Source organism: Giraffa tippelskirchi, chromosome 13, assembly GCF_054371585.1.
Source record: "Giraffa tippelskirchi isolate mGirTip1 chromosome 13, T2T-mGirTip1v1.2.pri, whole genome shotgun sequence".
Classification (NCBI taxonomy): domain Eukaryota; kingdom Metazoa; phylum Chordata; class Mammalia; order Artiodactyla; family Giraffidae; genus Giraffa; species Giraffa tippelskirchi.
The window spans coordinates 17,641,072-17,660,446 of record NC_137287.1 but is presented as its reverse complement, the minus strand read 5'-3'; the positions used below and the strand labels follow the sequence as shown (position 1 = coordinate 17,660,446).

At 44.2% G+C, this 19,375-nt stretch overlaps 1 protein-coding gene across 1 annotated transcript in view; it reads right to left on the bottom strand.

The window, feature by feature from the left end:
* Nucleotides 1-2,871: 2,871 nt before the first annotated feature.
* The window catches only part of LOC145531296 (uncharacterized), a 153,544-nt gene continuing 137,040 nt past the window's right edge, over nt 2,872-19,375 (bottom strand). The window contains exons 8-9 of the mRNA XM_081553405.1: nt 3,319-3,406; nt 2,872-3,065 (exon numbers count right to left, since the gene is read on the bottom strand). The gene's annotated coding sequence lies outside the window, so the exon portion shown is untranslated. The remainder of the gene's footprint in view (nt 3,066-3,318; nt 3,407-19,375) is intronic.

Genomic DNA, 19,375 nt, shown 5'->3' with positions numbered 1-19,375 from the left:
TTTCTCAACTACTCTAGAAGAAAGAGTATCCAGGATGGGTATTAGTCCACCTCATTGTTTGTCTCTGTCTACCCAGCCCCCAGGTCCAATCTCGAGACTAGAACAATCCAAATCATGGTAGGATACCATCTCCTGAACTTAACCTGGAGTCACCAGCCCTGCTGAACTCCAAGAAGGTATCCAAAACTCTTCATTCATTCATTTATCCATTCAACAAACATTAGGGCCAGCTACATGCCATAAATGATGTTCAACAAACTTATGGTCTAACCAAGGATGGTTGTGAGAGCGGATCATCAAACAATGATACATGCTGAAAGTTGAAGTTTGGGGGTTTCTAGAAGTTTAATCTGGTCTGGGGCAAATGTGGAGAGCAGAAGGCTTCACAGAGGAAATGGTACTTAAACTGAATTCTGAAAAATAAATATAAATAGGAAGTGGGGAATGGGTGATTTGGGCAACAGGAATAGCAAGTGCAAAAACCTTGGGGTGTAGGAGTTTTGTTGAGAGAAATCCTGAGACCTTCACTCCCACAGTGATGCTAATATGTGATGACTCTCGCCCCCTTAGCACTCTTCCCACAGGAGGAGGTTCTGACTCCCATGTTTCTGCGCCCTTTATTGAGGTAGGTTCTCTGATGTCATTTTGGACATGAAGATGCTGAATCTCAGAACTGGTAAGGACTAGTTGTCACCTGTGTGGTCATAGATGGTGCTTCTGCTTTGGACTCTATTCTGCAGACCCTCAGACCTGCCATTTCCCCTCCCTCACTCTTCGGCCCCAGCCTAGCAAACCTCCCCAATTACTCAGAATTCTTCTGGGAAAGGATGTTTCCCTGCCCTGCCAGATTCCCAGCAGGGACCATTCTCCTGGATTCCTAGTAGGTGGGTTCTCAGTGACAGGTGGCTTCTCTAATGCATCCCTGGATGCCCAACCATCAGTGCACAAATGCACACACACCAACCAGCACCACATGCAGACCATCCGTCTAGACTTCTTCTGGTCCTCCACGTACGCTGGACCTTCCCCTCCCTCCTGATTCCCTGATGTCCACCTCTACAGGTACATCTGCCTCCACAGCTTTACCTCCTGAGGTGACAAGAAGGCAATACCAGATGTGAGCCCTCATTCTGTTGGGTTAACCCTTCCAAAAACATTCTATCTGAGAAATACAGAAATGACTGGGGCTGTTATCCATCCATTCTTTCTTTTTTTTTTTTTTTTTAAGAATGAACATTTATATTTCTTTTAATTTTTTTTCTATTTTTTGGCCATGCCACATGGCATGCAGGATCTTAGTTTCCCAAACAAGGATTGAACTTGGGGCCCCTGCAATGGAAGTGCAGCATCTTAACCATTGGACCATCGGAGAAGTCCACTCCATCCATTCTTAAAGTCACTTGAACTAGGCAACAATACTGCTTGGAGTCCTAGTGTTCTCTCCTATAAAATTGGCATAATTCTGATACATCTTGCCTACTGACAAAGCTCTAAATACAGACCCTCACATTTGGATAGCAACTTGCAAATAAATTTCAAGCACCACCACCAGAGCAATATAGGCAAAGATACCCCCTCCTCAGTTGAAGGCTTGTTAACAATTAACTCGGGTTTTTTTTAAGACCGAATGTGACTAAATTAATCTTTCTTCCCAAGTGATATTGCCATGTCAGAAAGTACTCCTCCTGTTTTGCATCTCATGTTTCTATGGAAATATGTAATAGCCACAACCCCTGCAGTTGTAAGTAACAGAAATTCAATCTAAACCAGCTTAAGCAAAAATGTAATTCATTGGCTCACGGCTCACAAAACAGAAGGATTCCTGTGATCAAATCCCACAAAACCAGAGCCTCAGGAGTTTAGTCTTATCCCAACTCTTTTTTCCTACTTTCTCAAATCCTATGGCTTATTTCTATTTGTTTCTAGTTTCATTCTAAATACAAACCAAAAAAACAAAGACCTCTCTAGATTGGGAAAATGGCCACAGACAGCCCCCAAATTCATATCCTCCCAGCATACCAAAACTGGCAGATGAAAAAGTCTCTCCTCCATTGTTTGTATATAAATCCCAGAGAGGAACTCTGATGCGCTCTGCTTGGATCACACACCCATTTCAAAGAGGACTGTGATTGGTCAGATCTGGGTCACATGACCATTCTAACCACCAGGAGGGTTAGGCACCAACACTGGAAGAAGGGAAATGAGGGTGGAAATGTCCTGGGAAGCCAAAAACAATAGATCTCCAACGCAATATGTTGCTACATGAGGAGGAAAATGCATAAGTGTCGTATATTTCAGAGCATAGGAAAATAGGACTATTGATTGGTACAGTATTTCTACTGAGAAAATTTTAAATGTGTTTTCAAAATATTTAAAGTGTTTATACCTTTGATCCAGAAGGTCAACTTCTATGATTGCACATTTTGGAGAAAAAAAATGTAGAAAGATGTGTAGCATTGTTTTCAATGAAAAGAAGAAATAAGCAAAACATAAATTAAATATTAATTTGTGATACATTAATTTAAGGGCATCTATTAATTTTTAATGATTATGATGTGGTTTTTCAATAAAAAATAATAAGATAAAATTTTGAAGCGCATATTTACCTTTGGGGGTAACAATTAGAATGGAGAAAGAAGAGGATTTCTGGGGTGCAAGAATATTCTGTTTCTTGATATGCTTGCCAGTAACAAGGATATACTCACCTTATGAAAACGGATCAAGCTGTCTTTCATAATACGTGAACTTTTCTTTATGTATCTTAAACTTTAGTAAAAATATTTTTCTGCAGATGTGTATATTTACACATCTGGAAAAGTTTTAGGGTGGTTACCTCTGGATAGTGTAATTAATAGTGATTTAAACTTTATCTTTGTGCAAGTCTTCATTGTCTGACTGTTTTTACAATAAGCACGTATTAATTCTGCAGTCGATTAAAAAAAAAACAAAACTATTTCCATTGGGAGTGGGAAAATGAAGAATGGATGAGATCAAAGAACTAAAATCTCATTAGATAGTAGGTCTAGTTAGCTTGCTCAGAGGCTGAAGACGTATGCTTGACATGCCTACAAAAACAAGGCATAATGGAATGTATCAGTTAGAAGTGGCAGCAGTGTGGTAACAAATTGACTCAAATATATCATATCTCAAATACAATCGAAATTTCTCCCCCACACTGTCAGTCCAGGGAAGATATTTCATATGGGCAGGGGTTCTGGTCCACACTGGCATTCAGAGAGCCAGGCTGATAGTGATGTTTCCTTCTCAAATACTTTCAAGGTCTCACTGATCCTTACCACCCACATCACAACTGCTCACCTTCTCTTGGAAAAGAACTCGGTCACGGCCACACCTTACTGCAAGCGGGGCTTGGAATTGCAGTCCCTAGCTGGACATCCATGTCCATCTGTTGCAGGAGGAGAAGAGGAGAATGGATCTGAGTTTATGCCACCTTGGGGAATGGGAAGTAGAAGCAGGAAGGAGAGGAAAGGAAGAGAGAGAGAGAAAGCTGATTTCAGCAGACAACCACAACAACCAGGTCTACATCAAAGAGGTCCAGACACATGGTGTGTGGCCTCAGTCCATTCCAGGCCATGGTGATGCTCAGAGTTCACAGGTAGCAATGTCCTGGTTCCAGCACAATGTCCGCTTTGGTGTGAGATTGGCAAGGGCTGTGGTCAGAATGCAAAACAAAAAGACAGGCACCACACCTACCCCACCCCACCTCCCTGGGCAGGAGCTTGGAGAGGGGGTTTCTCCATGGCCGGCAAGACCCACTGCAGAGCTGCTCTTCCCCAGGGACCCGTCCTGACAGGTCCTGCTCAGAGTCTGAACAGGGCTCAGCTTCCAGGTAATTCTAGTGATCCTGGCTGATGTGGAAAGGAACCAAGAATCTATCTGATAGATGAACAAAGGTGAGTGGTGTAAATGCCTGTATTTGCCCCTTCAGATAAGGGTAACAATAAAACAAAGGATTAGATTGGATGCTTCAGAAATCACCAGATTCTACCCAGCTTAACACCCCCCCACCGCCCCCCCGGCCCCACAAGCCCAAATAAATTGTGCACAAAAGAGGTCTCCATGCCCCTCTGCCTCTGTATTATTTAACTCTTGGGAAAGTGCATTCCACAGACCCCAGACTCTTTATCTATAATGAAGACAGACAGTGCTAAAACTGTTCGGGCAGCACCTGCTGGCAAGTGCTGAGTGCAGACGCGTGGAACCTGCGCCAAGTGAATATTACCCAGAATGTATTAGCTGATAACACAGGCGCCCCAAATCAATGAGGAAATCATCTCCTGCACACAATCAGCACAAAAGAAGGATATTTGCAGTGTCCCTCCAACACAGTCTGGCTATTGTCAACTCAGGTGCGCGAAGTGATTAATGCACATGTGAGTAGGAGCCCAGATTTCAATTCATAGGATGATGCACACGGACCATTCCCCGCCCCCCACCCTTTATGGATGCTCGACACTTAACCTACTCAATGGTTTTTATTTGCATTGATCCCATTTTATGGTATGATTAAATTTGTATGGAAGAGAACCAATTAGTTTTGTTTTACACTTATTGAATGCACTTTATAGTCAGATGAATTAACTCTCCACAGTAGGTTGATTTATCTATCTGGTGGCGGGAGGCTTGATGGGCTGTGCAGGGTCATGGGGGTGGGGGGGCTGGAGGGGCTGGGACCTCCAAAAAGAAAAACAGGCTTAACGTGCTGATGATGATGGCCCAGCTGATCACCATGGGGGTCTGGGTGAGAGTAAATACAAGGCTGTCACGCAATGTAAATTTTGGGAACTGATCAAGGCTTTGTCCAAAGACGAAACACCTTCTACAAAATGGAAAGATAATGAAGTAGAATTCAGTTCTAGCTCTGGCACTTTTACACTGCGTTGTGAGATTGGGCCAATTCTTTAACTTCTTTGAGCCTCAGTAAACAAAGATGCTAAGAAAGAGGAGGAAGTGGAGGAGGAGTGGGAAGGAGGTAGGAGGGCAGGGGAGTTGGGGGAGGAGGTGAGATCGTCTCTCTACATAAATAAATTTACTGCGAGGATTAAAGGAGAGAGCACGGATGGAAATTATAAAGTGTCATCTTTATGTGAGTCTTCCCTCTTTAAAAAAAAAAAAAAAACAGAAGCAGCACAGCACAGAGTAACACAAGAGGAATGTGGAATCAAAAAAGACAAGTCTGAATCCCTGTTGCTTTTCAGCTGTGCGACTTTGTGGATGTCATTTAACCTTTCCGAGCTCACATTCCCTCATCTGTAAAGTGAAGATCATCACAGGATCTGATGAATTTCAGAGAGCAGTGCTTTCCTGACCACCCTAATAAAAACACCAACCTCCTCATTATCCATCTCTTTTTTCTGCTTTATTCTTCTCTATCACTGCTACGTTTGTTTGCTTAGGCAGCCAGAACAAAAGCCCACAGACTGGGTGGCTTAAACAGCAGAAATGTGTTTTCCCATTGTTCTGGAAGCTAGAAGTCCAAGGTCAGCAGGTTTGGTTTCTCCTGAGGCCTGGCTGCCCCCCTCACTGTGTCCTCAACGGCCTCTCCTCTACGTACATGTGCCCTGGTTTCTCCTTGTGTGTCCAAATTTCCTACTTTATTTTATTGGAATCGAGTTTGCTTTGCAATGTTGTATTAGTTTCTGCTGTACAACGCGAAACAGCCATATGTGCATCTATATCCCCTCCCTCTTGAATCTCCCTACCACCCCACCCCCCATTTCACCCCTCTAGTCATCACAGAGCACCGAGCTGACCTCCCTGTGCTAAACAGCAACTTCCCACTAGCTATCCGTTTTACACATGGCAGTTCCCAGGTGGCGCTAGTGGTAAAAAACGCACCTGCCAATGCAAGAGAAAAGAGACACAGGTTTGATCCCTGGGTGGGGAAGGTCCCCTGGAGGAGGGGGATCGCAAAGAGTCGGACACGACTGAACTCCCTCAGTGTAGATATGTCAACGCTACCCTCTCAGCTTGTCCCCCACTTCTTCCCCCAGTGTGTCCACAAGTCCATTCTCTACATCTGCCCCTTTATTCCTGCCCTGCAAATAGGTTCATTAGTACCATTTTTCTAGATTCTGTATACGTGTGTTAATATCTCATTTTTGTTTTTCTGACTTATTTCCCTCTATGTGACAGGCTCTGGGTTCATCCACATCACTACAACTGACTCAATTTTGTTCTTTTTTATGGCTGAGTAATATTCCATTGTATACATGTACCACATCTTCTTTATCCATTCATCTGTCAATGGACATCCAGATTGCTTCCATGTTCTGGTTCAAATTTCCTATTCTTACAAGGATACCAGTCAGATTGGATAAAGGCCCATCCCAGTGACCTCATGTGACTTAACCACTTTTTAAAGGCCTTATGTCTAAATGTAGTCTCCTTCAGGGAGACCGGGGCTTAGGGCTTCAAAATATAAATTTGGGGGAGGAGATCCAATTCAGCCCAGAAAAGCACCTGACATTATATTACATATTTCTCCACTCCATGAGAAACCTTGTTTTCTTCTTTTAGTGTCTGGCACATAATGTGTGTTTGTTGAATGACTTAATGAGCACTGCTTAGAATAATGTCAGTTCCAACTGTCATCTTTTAACAGAACTGATATTAGGTCCCAGATCATTCCAACTATGGTCTTAGTTCTGACCTCTGGGACCACTCAGAATAAATTTTCTTCCTCTTTCAGGCCACATCCATTGTCTTCCCAGATTGGGGATTGTGGGAATAACTGATCTCACCACCGGAGTGGGGCCAATACTTTGGCTGAACTGCATTTGTACTTACAGACACCCTCCTCCTCTCTATTGATTGAGTTGATTTGAGTGTGTTGAGTACCTACTTTATATACATGTGTATTCATTTATATATATTTTGTATATGTAGATACACTACTTGATTACTAATACTCTTCTCCTCCAAGCTCATTGTCTAGTGAGAAAAACAGATATGCAAGCAGATAACTATTGTTGTTGCTGTTGTTTAGTTGCTAAGTCATGTCCAACTCTTTGTGACCCCATGGTCTGTAGCCCACCAGGCTCTTCTGTCCATGGAATTTCCCAGGCAAGAATACTGGAATGGGTTGCCATTTCCTTCTCCAGGGAATCTTCCTGGCCCAGGGATTGAACCCGCATCTCCTGCATTGGCAGGCAGATTCTTTACCACTGATAACTACAGTATAATGTTCTAACCAGAGAACTGGTACCAAGAGCTTTAAGTTTTAGAGGAATTCATGACTAACCTGCCTTAGGAGCAACGGGACTAGAAGGTTGGAGAAGCTTAGCTAGAAAAAGTAAGCCCTAAGTGAACTCTGAAGGATGACTCTGTCAGTTCCTGGAAGATAAGACAGAGAAGGTATGAGACTTCCCTGGTGTTCCAGTGGTTAAGAATCCACCTTCCAATACAGGGGACGCAGGCTCGAACCCTGGGCAGAGAACTAAGATCCCAAATGCTGCAGAGGAAATGAGCCCATGCCCAAGTGACACAGCTAGAGAGCCCATGTGCTGCAACTAAGACCCGCTGCAGCTAAGTAAATAAACATTTTTTAAAAACCAGGGAAAACCTCCCACGCAGAGGCACAGTGGTATGAAAAGGACTGGCTCATTTGACAAATAGAAGGGTGTTTGCAGTGGCTGTAGCAGAGGGAGGGTGATGGGAACATAGCAGGAGGTTGCTGAAGACTCTTTTCTAAAGCAGTAAGCGCTCAGTGGGCTAACCCCCTCCTTATCACCCCCATGGATGCCTTTATGTGTGACTCTACTGCCACGTGTTCCAATGCTGTCCCTCCTGTGTGTGCTTAGTTCCTCAGTCGTGTCTGACTCTTTGCAACCCCATGGACTGCAGCTTGCCAGGCTCCTCTGTCCATGGGGATTCTCCAGGCAAGAATACTGGAGTGGGTTGCATGCCCTCCTCCAGGGGATCTTCCCAACCCAGGAATCAAACCCAGGTCTCCCGCATTGCAGGTGGATTCTTTACCGTCTGAGCCAGACCGGGACGTGGTCTCTTGTAAGACCTGTTAATGGAAAATGTTGTAAATAGGTGGGCCCAAAGACAGCTGGGGACTGGGTATAAGAATGAATGTGCTGACCTCTATAAACACAACTGTTCCTTAAACTCAATGAAATTCCAACTCACCTGCCTGTGTCATTGGAATTGCCTATATCCAATTCTTTATGCCGTAAGTAATATCTGTGCTCTCTGTTGCATGGAAATTGTATTTTGACGTGCTCTGTTTGTTTTTTTAACACTTTGCAGGGTTCATTGAGGAGACAAATAAAGAGATAAAACAAAAGATGCAGGAAGGGCCAGCTAATAAAAGACTTGAACTTCATCCCATAGGCATCAGAGAAGGTTCTTCAACCAGAGGCGTGAGTGACTCTGGTCAGGCTTTGTTATTTGGATTATTGCTTTGGAAGCCATACTAAATGAGACTCAGGGAAGGAAGACCCTAGAAGGGGCTACTGAAGATAAAGTGGATTACTACTGGATCTCTGACAGTACAAGGGGATTATTGAGACCAGGGATCCCAAACCCCCTGGACCACAAACCAGTACACAGGCCTCACAGCAGGAGGTGAGCAGCAGGCAAGCAAGCAAAGCCTCATCTGTATTTACAAGCACTCCTCATCACTCGCATCCCCCAGGTCCGTGGAAAATTTTCTTCTACTAAAGCAGTCCCTGGTGCCAAAAAGTTTGGGGACCACTGATTTAGACTAAGGATGAATACTCTGACAAACCACCTCTTAGACATCAGTGGCATAGCACAGGGACATTTATACTCAGTCCAAGTAACTGTTCCTGTTCCTGGCTGTCCATCAATCCCACGTGAGTGTCCAGGAACTTAGACTCTTCTGAGATGCTGCTCTGCCATCTCCAGATCTGCTTTCCACGGTCATCAGGCTTATCTGCTTCAAGCTGGTTAAAGGGAAAGGAGACTGGACAGGCAGGCAAGAGAGGGTGGGATGGACCCTGTCTGGATGTGGCTCCCATCACTCTTCTCACATTTGATTGGGCAGAATTCAGTCACATGGCCACAGGCAAGAAAGGCAAGGAAATGTATCTAGCTGTGTCCTGAAAGGGAGAGGAAATGAGTCTGGTAAACTTTTCCAATCTCTGCCCCAGGTACTCAACAGAAAGGGCCAGATGGGAGGGTTGTTGTTAACCTACTGAGGGCAACCACGAGCACTTTGGATGGAGGCACCTGCCGACAGCGGGGGCTCCCCAACAGATACTTTGGCCTTTTCAGGAGGAAAATTCAGAGGAAATAAATCAGAGATGCAGCCCCTTCCCAGGCAAAGTCTCACATGAGGAAGGGAACAGAGTCTCAGAAACATGGGGAGGGCAGACTGAGGTCCCGAGTGGGACACAGAGGCACAAACAGAGGCTGTGACTCAGAGGAGAAGAGCAGAGAGGGGCAGCCCTCATGCGTAAGGTTCAAGCACGGCGGGGTATTAAACAGGCTAATGGGCTTCCCTGGTGGCTCAGACAGTAAAGAATCTGCCTGCAATGCAGGGGACCCAGATTCAGGCCCTGGGTCGGGAAGATCCCCTGGAGAAGGAAATGGCAACCCACTCCAGTAACCTTGCGGAAAATCCCATGGACAGAGGAGCCTGGCGGGCTACAGTCCATTGGAGAGCAAAGAGTTGGACACGACTGAGCACATACACACATGCACCTTTTCCAGAAATCCAAGCTGTGGTCCGGGGACAGATCTCCAAAGGAAACCATCTGCATGAAGCTGAAGTAAGGAATTCCTTCTGTGCTGAGCCAAAGCCTTTTTCAGGCTCTGGGGAAATACCTCTTTGATATGTTAATCAGTGTGTACCTTTTTTTCATTCCTAGAAATGCCTGCTTCCCCAGAGGCTCCCTCCATTCACAGAGCAACCAGGGTGGCCCTCATCCTGCCTCCGAGGAGGGAGGTCCTAGCTCTGACAGCTCAGAGCACAGAGACCTGAGAGTGAAAGATCGATCACAGATGAGCGTTTAGTAAGGTTAGCATCTCAGAAACATAAAAAGACACACTCCTGGAGCAGATCAACATTTACGAGGCTTAGGGGAGAGAGGAGAATTAGAGGGTAAAAGAGTTTGACTCCGGTGAGTGAGTGAGAAGGGGCTATGTGCACTTCCCCCAAGGTTAAGTTCAGAGTTCAAAGTAATGCTTGGGAAAATTACAGAACTCCAAGATACCTGTGGGGACTCCAAAGGAGAGAGGAACTGTGCTCTCCATCCCAGGAGCAAAGTCGCAGAATATGGCAGGACTCTCAGAGCTCCATGCACCAAGCTGAAGTGAGAGCAGAAAAACAACCTGCAGGTGGTCTCTGAAGGTGACCCCACTACCCTGCCCAGAATGAGAGCCACAGGAAGTTCCCTCGTCCTCCAAACAGAGAGAAGGGAAGCACAGAAGGGCGTGAGCTAAAGCAGACTTGAAGTCAGGCGTGAAAACAGTCACAGCAGTGACCGGTAGGGACCGAAGACCCCAGCAGAGGGGACCACACATAGCACAGGGGAGCCAACAGACAGATGGCAGCATCAAGCCCAAATGTTCCCCCTCCCCCATCCCTCTGCCCCCACTGAGGTCTGACCCTGGGGGAAGAAAGACACCCATCTGATCAAGGCCCAGTTCCTACCATCTGAGTCAGCCTCTGTCATATAATTGTTTAGATGCTATGCCTCACATTCCTGAGATGATAAGATGACGTTTGTACCCACCAGGTAACCGGGACCTCCCTTTTTGCTCCTTGAGCTTCCAGGACCCAGCTTCCCCGACCCCTGGGTACCAAGTGATGCTGGGCTGAGCCGGGATGAGATTTCTGGGGAAACCGACATCGAGCCCAGCTCTCACTGCATCTGGCACCAGGGTTATTTGTCTGCTGGTGACAGAACAAAGGGCCCTGTCAGAGCAGCTGGTGAAGGAAAAGGGGTACTGGAGGGTCCTGGCAGAAGGGCTGCTGTAGAAGGGGTGCCACTGGCCCCCTGCCATGACATCGATGGAAGACAGACTGCCCATCTTGAGATATCACTTCTGTCCTTGGCTGGGTCTCTGGGAACCCTTCTTCTCTTCCATAGACCAGACTTCACCTTCACCTGGGGGAAACTTGCTGCACCTCCAGGCCCCCTCCTAGCTCGACTTAAAGTGGAGCTTATATGCTCCCCTCCCCAATCCCCACCACTTCCAAAGACAAGCCCCCTGGCCCTTTCCCTAATTTCAGGGCTCTTCCTGTGACCCCTGGGAACAGACAGATTGGAAGCACTACAGTCACAGAGGAGAAAAGTGAAACAGTATTACAATGATGATTAATAGTGTTTGAGGCATGCCAGGCTGTGTACTGAGGGCTTTACCCATGTGATTTCCTTTACCCTGCTCTGCAACTTCAGGAGGTAGACACTCTTATTGACCCCATTTCCTAGGTGAAAAGATCGAGGCTCTGAGAGACAGGATCACAAGGTTCATAGGTGATGAAAAGATTATTATTGGGCCCCAGGTTTTTCTGACTCCAAAGTCCATACTTGAACCACTCTGCACTGTAGAAAGGCTTCCCAGGTGGCTCAGATGGTAAAGAATCTGTTTGCAATGCAGGAGACACGGCTTCAATTCCTGGGTCAGGAAGATCCCCTGGAGAAGGAAATGGCAACCCACTCCAGTATTCTTGCCTGGGAAATGCCACGGACAGAGGAGCCCGGCAGGTTAGAGTCCATGGGGTTGCACAGAGTTGGAGAACTGAGCGACTGAGAAAGACTTCATTTGTGGATACCGAGGGCTCATCTCAGGAACAGTCACCTGGCTGTGACGGCAAAATGATTCTGTACTCGTATAGGTGGAAAAGTTGTCCCTTCCTTGAATGGGCTGGGTGACGGGGTGAAATAGAGCTGGCCCTGAAAACTGTAGGAATCTGTACTTATGGAGAAAAGGACCTGGGAACGGTACAGTCCAGCAAGTCATTCTTCTCTACCTCCATGCTGCAGCTGCCAAAACATCTAACAGAACACTAGGAATCCCGCCATCCATCGGGCTGTCTCGTCTAAGCAGCTGGAAGACTCTGCAGAGGCTTGCCTGCATTGGGGGTTAATACGGCTACATCACCACCTGGTCTTCACGTGCTTAAAGAATTATAGAACAGAATTTGCTCTACGTCTTCCTAAATACTTTGCATGAAAGAGACTTATGTCATAGCTGGAGAGTTAGGCGCTGACCCTCAGAGCAGATTATCCAGGAGGCATGGCTTGAAGACGTTATATCTCTCACTGTTCTGTAGGGAGCAGCTGAAGAGGTGGTGATGTGAATCTAGAAAATAGTAAGCCAGGTTGTAGAACTGTCAGTGTCTCTTCCATTTTAATGTCAATGACATGAGTGGCACAGTGGTAAAGAATCCTGTCTGCCAGTGCAGGAGACGCAAGAGACGCAGGTTGGATCCCTGGGTCAGGAAGATCTCCTGGAGTAGGAGATGGCAACCCACTTCACTATTCTTGACTGGAGAATTCCATGGACAGAGGAGCCTGGTGGGCTATAATCCGTGGGGTCGTCAAGAGTCAGATATGCCTGAGCACACACAGGTATGCACAAGTCATGACTAAAATCTTGGAACACCAAGGATTTTCACTCTTCCAATTGTAGGTTGTAGAAACCCAACTTGAATAGGCAAAAGCCAAACAAAGGGGAAAAGGAAGCAAAGGAGAGGATCCGGTGGTGAAGGGGGAACTTACTAGCTTATGTAACGGAAAGGTCCAATCACATTTCAGATGTGGCTCACACTAGTTTTTAATAATGTCATCAGAACTCTGTCTCTTGCATCTTTTTCTCTTGTGTTGTCTTCACTCTCTAGCAGACTTTACTCTCAGGATGGTGAGGTAGATCCAGATTCACATCCTATTAGCTAAGCGACCCTACTGGAGAGGGTGTTTTTCTCTCCCAATAGCTCCTGCAAAGTTCCAAGGCCAGTTCACTGGGATAGTTTGGAGTTCAAAGTCTTGGGTCTAGATCTTAGCCAAAGCAAGGTTTTCTGCCTAAATGGCAGAAAATTGGCATCCTCCTGGTGAAGAAAGGAGAGTAGATAATCCATTGGGTCATCCACTCCACCGAGGAAGGCAAAGTGGAAGACCAGAAGGGACAGAGTATCTCTCTAGCCAGAAACTTGCAGTGTGCTAGCCCACGGAGCTCCATAGCATCCCCTGAATTAGCTCTTATCTTCCTGATACTTTTGTTATCAAGAACACTGAGACTTTAAGAAAAATGAGTTGATCCATGCAATGTGAACTCAGATTCAAACTCACATCGGGGTGATTTCAACAACAGTTTCACGCTTTGTCTTGGCCAGAAAGACCATTGGGAAGGAAAAATAAAAGCAGCCCCAGCTCCAGAATTAAAAGGTGCTTTCTCCTTGGAAGAAAAGCTATGACAAAATGACAAAACTAGACAGCATATTAGAAAGCAGAGACATCACTTTGCCGACAAAAGTCTGTATAGTCAAAGCTATGGTTTTTCCAGTAGTCAGGTATGGATGTGGGCGTTGGACCCAAAGATGGCTGAGCAATGAGAAATTGCTGCTTTTGAAATGTGGTGCCGGGAAGATTCTTGAGAGTCCCTTGGATAGCAAGGAGATCAAACCAGTCAATCCTAAAGGAAGTCAACCCTGAATATTCATTGGAAGGACTGATGCTGAAGTTGAAATTCCAACACTTTGGCCACCTGATGCAAGAGCTGACCCATTGGGAAAGATTCTGATGCTGGGAAGAATTGAGGGCAAGAGGAGAAGGGGGCAACAGAGGATGAGATGGTTGGATGGCATCACTGACTCAATGGACATGAGTCTGAGCAAACTCTGGGAGATAGTGAATGACAGGGAAGCCTGGTGTGCTGCAGTTCATGGGATTGCAAAGAGTGGGACACAACTTAGTGACTGAACAACAGCTCCAGAATGAAGACTATTTGGTTGGGTTCCTGTGTACCAATTACTGTTCTCCTCTGAGCTTTAGTTTCCACTATAAAATGACATTTTAGCAATGACAATATTGTCCTAAATTAGCAGTGTTAACTGGTAGCAGAAAGATCTAGGGGTAATAGTTTTCAGAAAGCCTATAGGATATTGTCTTTTTTGGCTGGCATGACCAATCCCAAATATGACATGCAGCTTCCTATGGATCCAATGGCCATGATTGTTCATCAGTGACCTGGGGTACTCCAGTCAATGATCATAATGAAAATAACCCCATGTGACCTTGGTCCTTTGTGTACATGATCTCATTTAATCTTTTCCTTTTTCTTCTTCTGTAACATTTCAAACATACAGAAAATAATGTGTCAGACACATATGTATCCTAAGATTAAACAGATGTTAACATTTCACCATATTGCTTTAAAACTCTTTTTAAAGAAACCGAATGTTACAGACGCTGGTAAACTCCTCCTCATCAATACCCTTTATTCTGGTCTCTATTTCTGTCCTATCCCAGAAGTAATCTTAATACTGAATTGCTGTGAATGAACCATAGATATATTAATGTTCATTGAATTTTTGTATACATGCATATACTAAATTATATATGCATATGTGTACATATGTGTAATATGCATATATGTGCTGTTGTTGTGTGTATGTTTAGTCCCTGAGTCATATCTGACTCTTTTGCCACCCCATGGACCATAGCCCACCAAGCTCCTCTGTCCATGGTGTTCTCCAGGCAAGAATACTGGAGTGGGTTGCCATTTCCTTCTCCAGGGGATCTTCCTGACCCAAGGATCAAACCCACGTCTCCTGCATTTTTTGGCAGGAGGAATTTTTTTTTTACCACTGAGCCCCCAGGGAAGCACACTCATATGTGTATGTGTCAAAATTTTTGTGCGTTTTAAAATATTACATGTAGCATCCTTTTAAATTTGCTCTTCTTTCAAACATATTTTCTTATCTATATTAATACATATGCGTTTCATTCATTCATCCAAACTGTAATATCATATCCTGCAGTAAGTAAACCACAATTTATTTACCATTTCCCAACAGAGACTCAGCTGAAAGTCATGTGCTCTCCTCTTAGCTTCGCTTGTGTGCTCACTTGCATCAGACTCTGTGTGACCCCATAGACTGTAGTCCACCAGGCTCCTCCATCCACTGAATTCTCCAGGCAAGAATACTGGAGTGGGTTGCCATTTCCTTCTCCAGGAGATCTTCCTGAACCAGGGATAGAACGCACATCTCTTTTGGTCTCCTACATTGGCAGGCAGAATCTTTACCACTGCACCCCATGGGAAGCCGCCCCTCTTAGCATTAACTTTCAATAATTCCAACTACTTTCCTTTGTCCCTTAGTCCCAGGGTTAGTAGGTAATTCCTGTAGTTGCTGTCCTTGTGATATTTTTGTGTCTTTTATTGCCTTTTATTTACCTAACCAACAATTTTAAGGACTACTGATAGTTCAGACAGTAAAGAATCTGCATGCAATGCAGGAGACCAGGGTTCAGTCCCTGGGTCTGGAAGATCCCCTGGAGAAGGGAATAGCAACCCACTCCAGTATTCTTACCTGGAGAATCCCATGGACAGAGGAGCCTGGTGGGCTACAGTTCGTGGGGTTGCAAAGAGTCGGACATGACTAAGCGACTAACACTACTACTACCCAACAATTTTGCATTCAGTTCACAGTTCTTTATTTTAAACTCTGTTAAAACAACTGTGTGGTTTCTGTCGCTTGACTGACCTTTACTGATACAGCGACTTTACAGTAAATCTTAATATCCATGAAGGAAATCTTCTATTTTTCTCCTTCCAAATCACCTTGATCTTCTTAGTCTTTACTTCCCACATCAGTTTTACAGTCCTTCTTGTGAAGCTCCACTAAAATAATAAATATTAATATTCAGCTTTTGGATATTTAAATAACAGTTGCATAAATTTACAGCTGAAGGTGTGACAAATTGACATCTGAACTGCGATTTTCTGATCCATTATCACAGAGTGATTTTCCCATTTCGTTAGAGCTTCTCGTATGTTTTTCAGGAGGATATTATCTTTTTTCTTCATAAATTTTACATTTGTCCTCTGCTAGACATACTCCTAATTAAGTTATAGGCTTTGTTGTTATGGTACATTTAATCTTTTTAATTACTGTTTTTAATTGTTTCTGGCTGGTGTTTAAGAACAATTGATTTTTTCTGTATATTGAGCAACTCACTGAACTCTTACATTTGTTATTAATATGACTGTATATTCTGTAGACTTTTTCTATGTAATCATATTAACTGTGAATAATGACAGCCTCATTTCTTTCTTTACAACCGCTACACCTTCGATTTCTTTCTGTGTGTATGTGTAGGTGTGTGTGTGTGTCTTACTATACTACCATTGTGCTTTTGTGTGTTAGTCACTCACTCGTGCTTGACTTTTTGGGACCCCATGGACTGCGGCCTGGCAGGCTCCTCTGTCCATGGAATTCTCTAGGCAAGAATGATGGAGTGGGTAGCCATGACCTCCTCCAGGGGATCTTCCCAACCCAAGGATCCAACCCAGGTCTCCCACATTGCAGGCAGAGTCTTTACCATCTGAGCCACCAGGGAAGCCCCTATTGTGTGCTTGGGTTTTTTTTTAATAAATTTATTTATTTTAGTTGGGGGCTAATTACTTTACAATATTGTAGTGGTTTTTGCCATACATTGACATGAATCAGCCATGGGTTTACATGTGTTCCCCTTCCTGGACCTCCCTCCCACCTCCCTCCCCATCCCATCCCTCTGGGTCATCCCATTGCCCCAGCCCTGAGCATTTGTCTCATGCATCGAACCTGGAATGGTGTTCTGTTTCACATATGATAATATACATGTTTCAATGCTATTCTCTCAGAACGTCCGACCCTCACCTTCTCCCTCAGAGTCCATAAGACTGTTCTATGCATCTGTGTCTCTTATTCTGTCTCGCATATAGGGTTATCGTTACCATCTTTCAAATTCCATATATATGCATTAGTATACTGTATTGGTGTTTTTCTTTCTGGCTTACTTCACTCTGTATAATGGGCTCCAGTTTCATCCATCTCAATAGAACTGATTCAGATGTATTCTTTTTAATGGCTGAGTAATATTCCATTGTGTATATGTACCACAGCTTCCTTATCCATTCGTCTGCTGATGGACATCTAGGTCGCTTCCATGTCCTGGATATTGCAAACAGTGCTGCGATGAACATTGGGGTACATGCGTCTCTTTCAATTCTGGTTTCCTCGGTGTGTATGCCCAGCAGTGGGATTGCTGGGTCATATGGCAGTTCTATTCCCAGTTTTTTAAGGAATCTCCACACTGTTCTCCATAGTGGCTGTACTAGTTTGCATTCCCACCAGCAGTGTAAGAGGGTTCCCTTTTCTCCACACCCTCTCCAGCATTTATTGCTTGTAGACTTTTGGATAGCAGCCATTCTGACTGGCGTGAAATGGTACCTCATTGTGGTTTTGAATTGCATTTCTCTAATAATGAGTGATGTTGAGCATCTTTTCATGTGTTTGTTAGCCATCTGTATGTCTTCTTTGGAGAAATGTCCGTTTAGTTGTTTGGCCCATTTTTTGATTGGGTCATTTATTTTTCTGGAATTGAGCTGCAGGAGTTGCTTGTATATTTTTGAGATTAATTATTTGTCTGTTGCTTCGTTTGCTATTATTTTCTCCCATTCTGAAGGCTGTCTTTTCACCTTGCTCATAGTTTCCTTTGTTGTGCAAAAGCTTTTAAGTTTAATTAGGTCCCATTTGTTTATTTTTGCTTTTATTTCCAATATTCTGGGAGGTGGGTCATGGAGGATCCTGCTGTGATTTATGTCGGAGAGTGTTTTACCTATGTTTTCCTCTAGGAGTTTTATAGTTTCTGGTCTTACGTTTAGATCTTTAATCCATTTTGAGTTTATTTTTGTGTATGGTGTTAGAAAGTGTTCTGGTTTCATTCTTTTACAAGTGGTTGACCAGTTTTCCCATTGTGCTTTTAAATAAAAGCACTTCCCTTTTCTGGCCAAAATGGACCTACAGGAATTGAATTTACCTTATCACCTGAAATATCTACAAAAAAGTCATCTAAAATGTTATGAAACAATGATTCTCGAGATACGGGAATTAGATGAGTGATCTCTAAGGACAGGAAACAAACCAGGTAAGCTCATGATTGTCCCAATTTACTGGCCAAGAGAAAGTTTCCAGGCTGCAGCTTGAGGCGGGTGACTCCAGGCAGAATGAGATCTACCTGAGATAAGAAGATGGAGCTGAGAAACCAGGAAGGCCAGAGTGGCTAGAAGTCACAGGTCTATTCAGAGATCTTCGGAAATCTGCAGAAGATCCCCAGTGAGTCTGTAGCTGAGTACTGATCAGCTCATGAATGTGACAAACCACCACCCCCATTCCAAGGTTAGGTAAATGAACGTGAAAGTCACTCAGTCGTGCCCGACTCTTTGCAACCCCATGGACTATACAGTCCATGGAATTCTCCAGGCCAGAATACTGGAGTGGGTAGCTGTTCCCTTCTCCAGGGGATCTTTCCAACCCAAGGATCGAACCCAGGTCTCCCATATTGCAGGCGGATTCTTCACCAGCTGAGCCACCAGGGAAGTCCAAGAATCTTGGAGTGGGTAGCCTATCCCTTCTCCAGGGTATCTTCCCGACCCAGGAATCAACCCGGGGTCTCCTGCATTACAGGCAGATTCTTTACCAACTGAGCTCTCAGGGAAGCCCATAAAGGGTTAAGGCATATATTAATAATACTCAGGAACTATACAAGACCAGGAAATAATGCCTATCCTCACCAGCCACTACAGAAAACCTAGTAACTCACAGAGTGTTGAGTAGAGTACTAGAGGGATTTTGCTATAGTGGTGGGCAAAGTTAGCCTTAAATGCTGCTCTGGTCCACCTAACAAAGCTTAAATGCAAGACACGACAGGATCAAATAGGTTTCAAGTAATGTAATTACATGTGAGAACAAAGCTCAAAGTAGTCACAGGAATAAAATGTATATAGCACACACAAAGTGAAATTCAAAATCAAAAGTGGCATGCAATCAAAAATTATTGAGCCTGCAAATTTGTAAGAAAATACAACCCATAATAAGGAAAATAATCTATTAATCAAAAGTGATGCAGAAGAGATACGGTTGAAAGAATTAGTAAATAGAAGCTACAGAAAGCATGAAAGATATTAGATACACGGAACAAGCAGAAACCAAGTCAACTTCTAGAGATGAAAACTAAAATGTCTGAAATGAAAAATTACACTCAGTAAGATGGATTAACAGCAGATAAGATATGGCAAAAGAAAAGATTAGTGAAACTGAAGACATGATAAAAGAAACTACTGGCAATAAGATTCAGAGCTTCAGTGACCTGTAAGACAATGTTCATTTCCT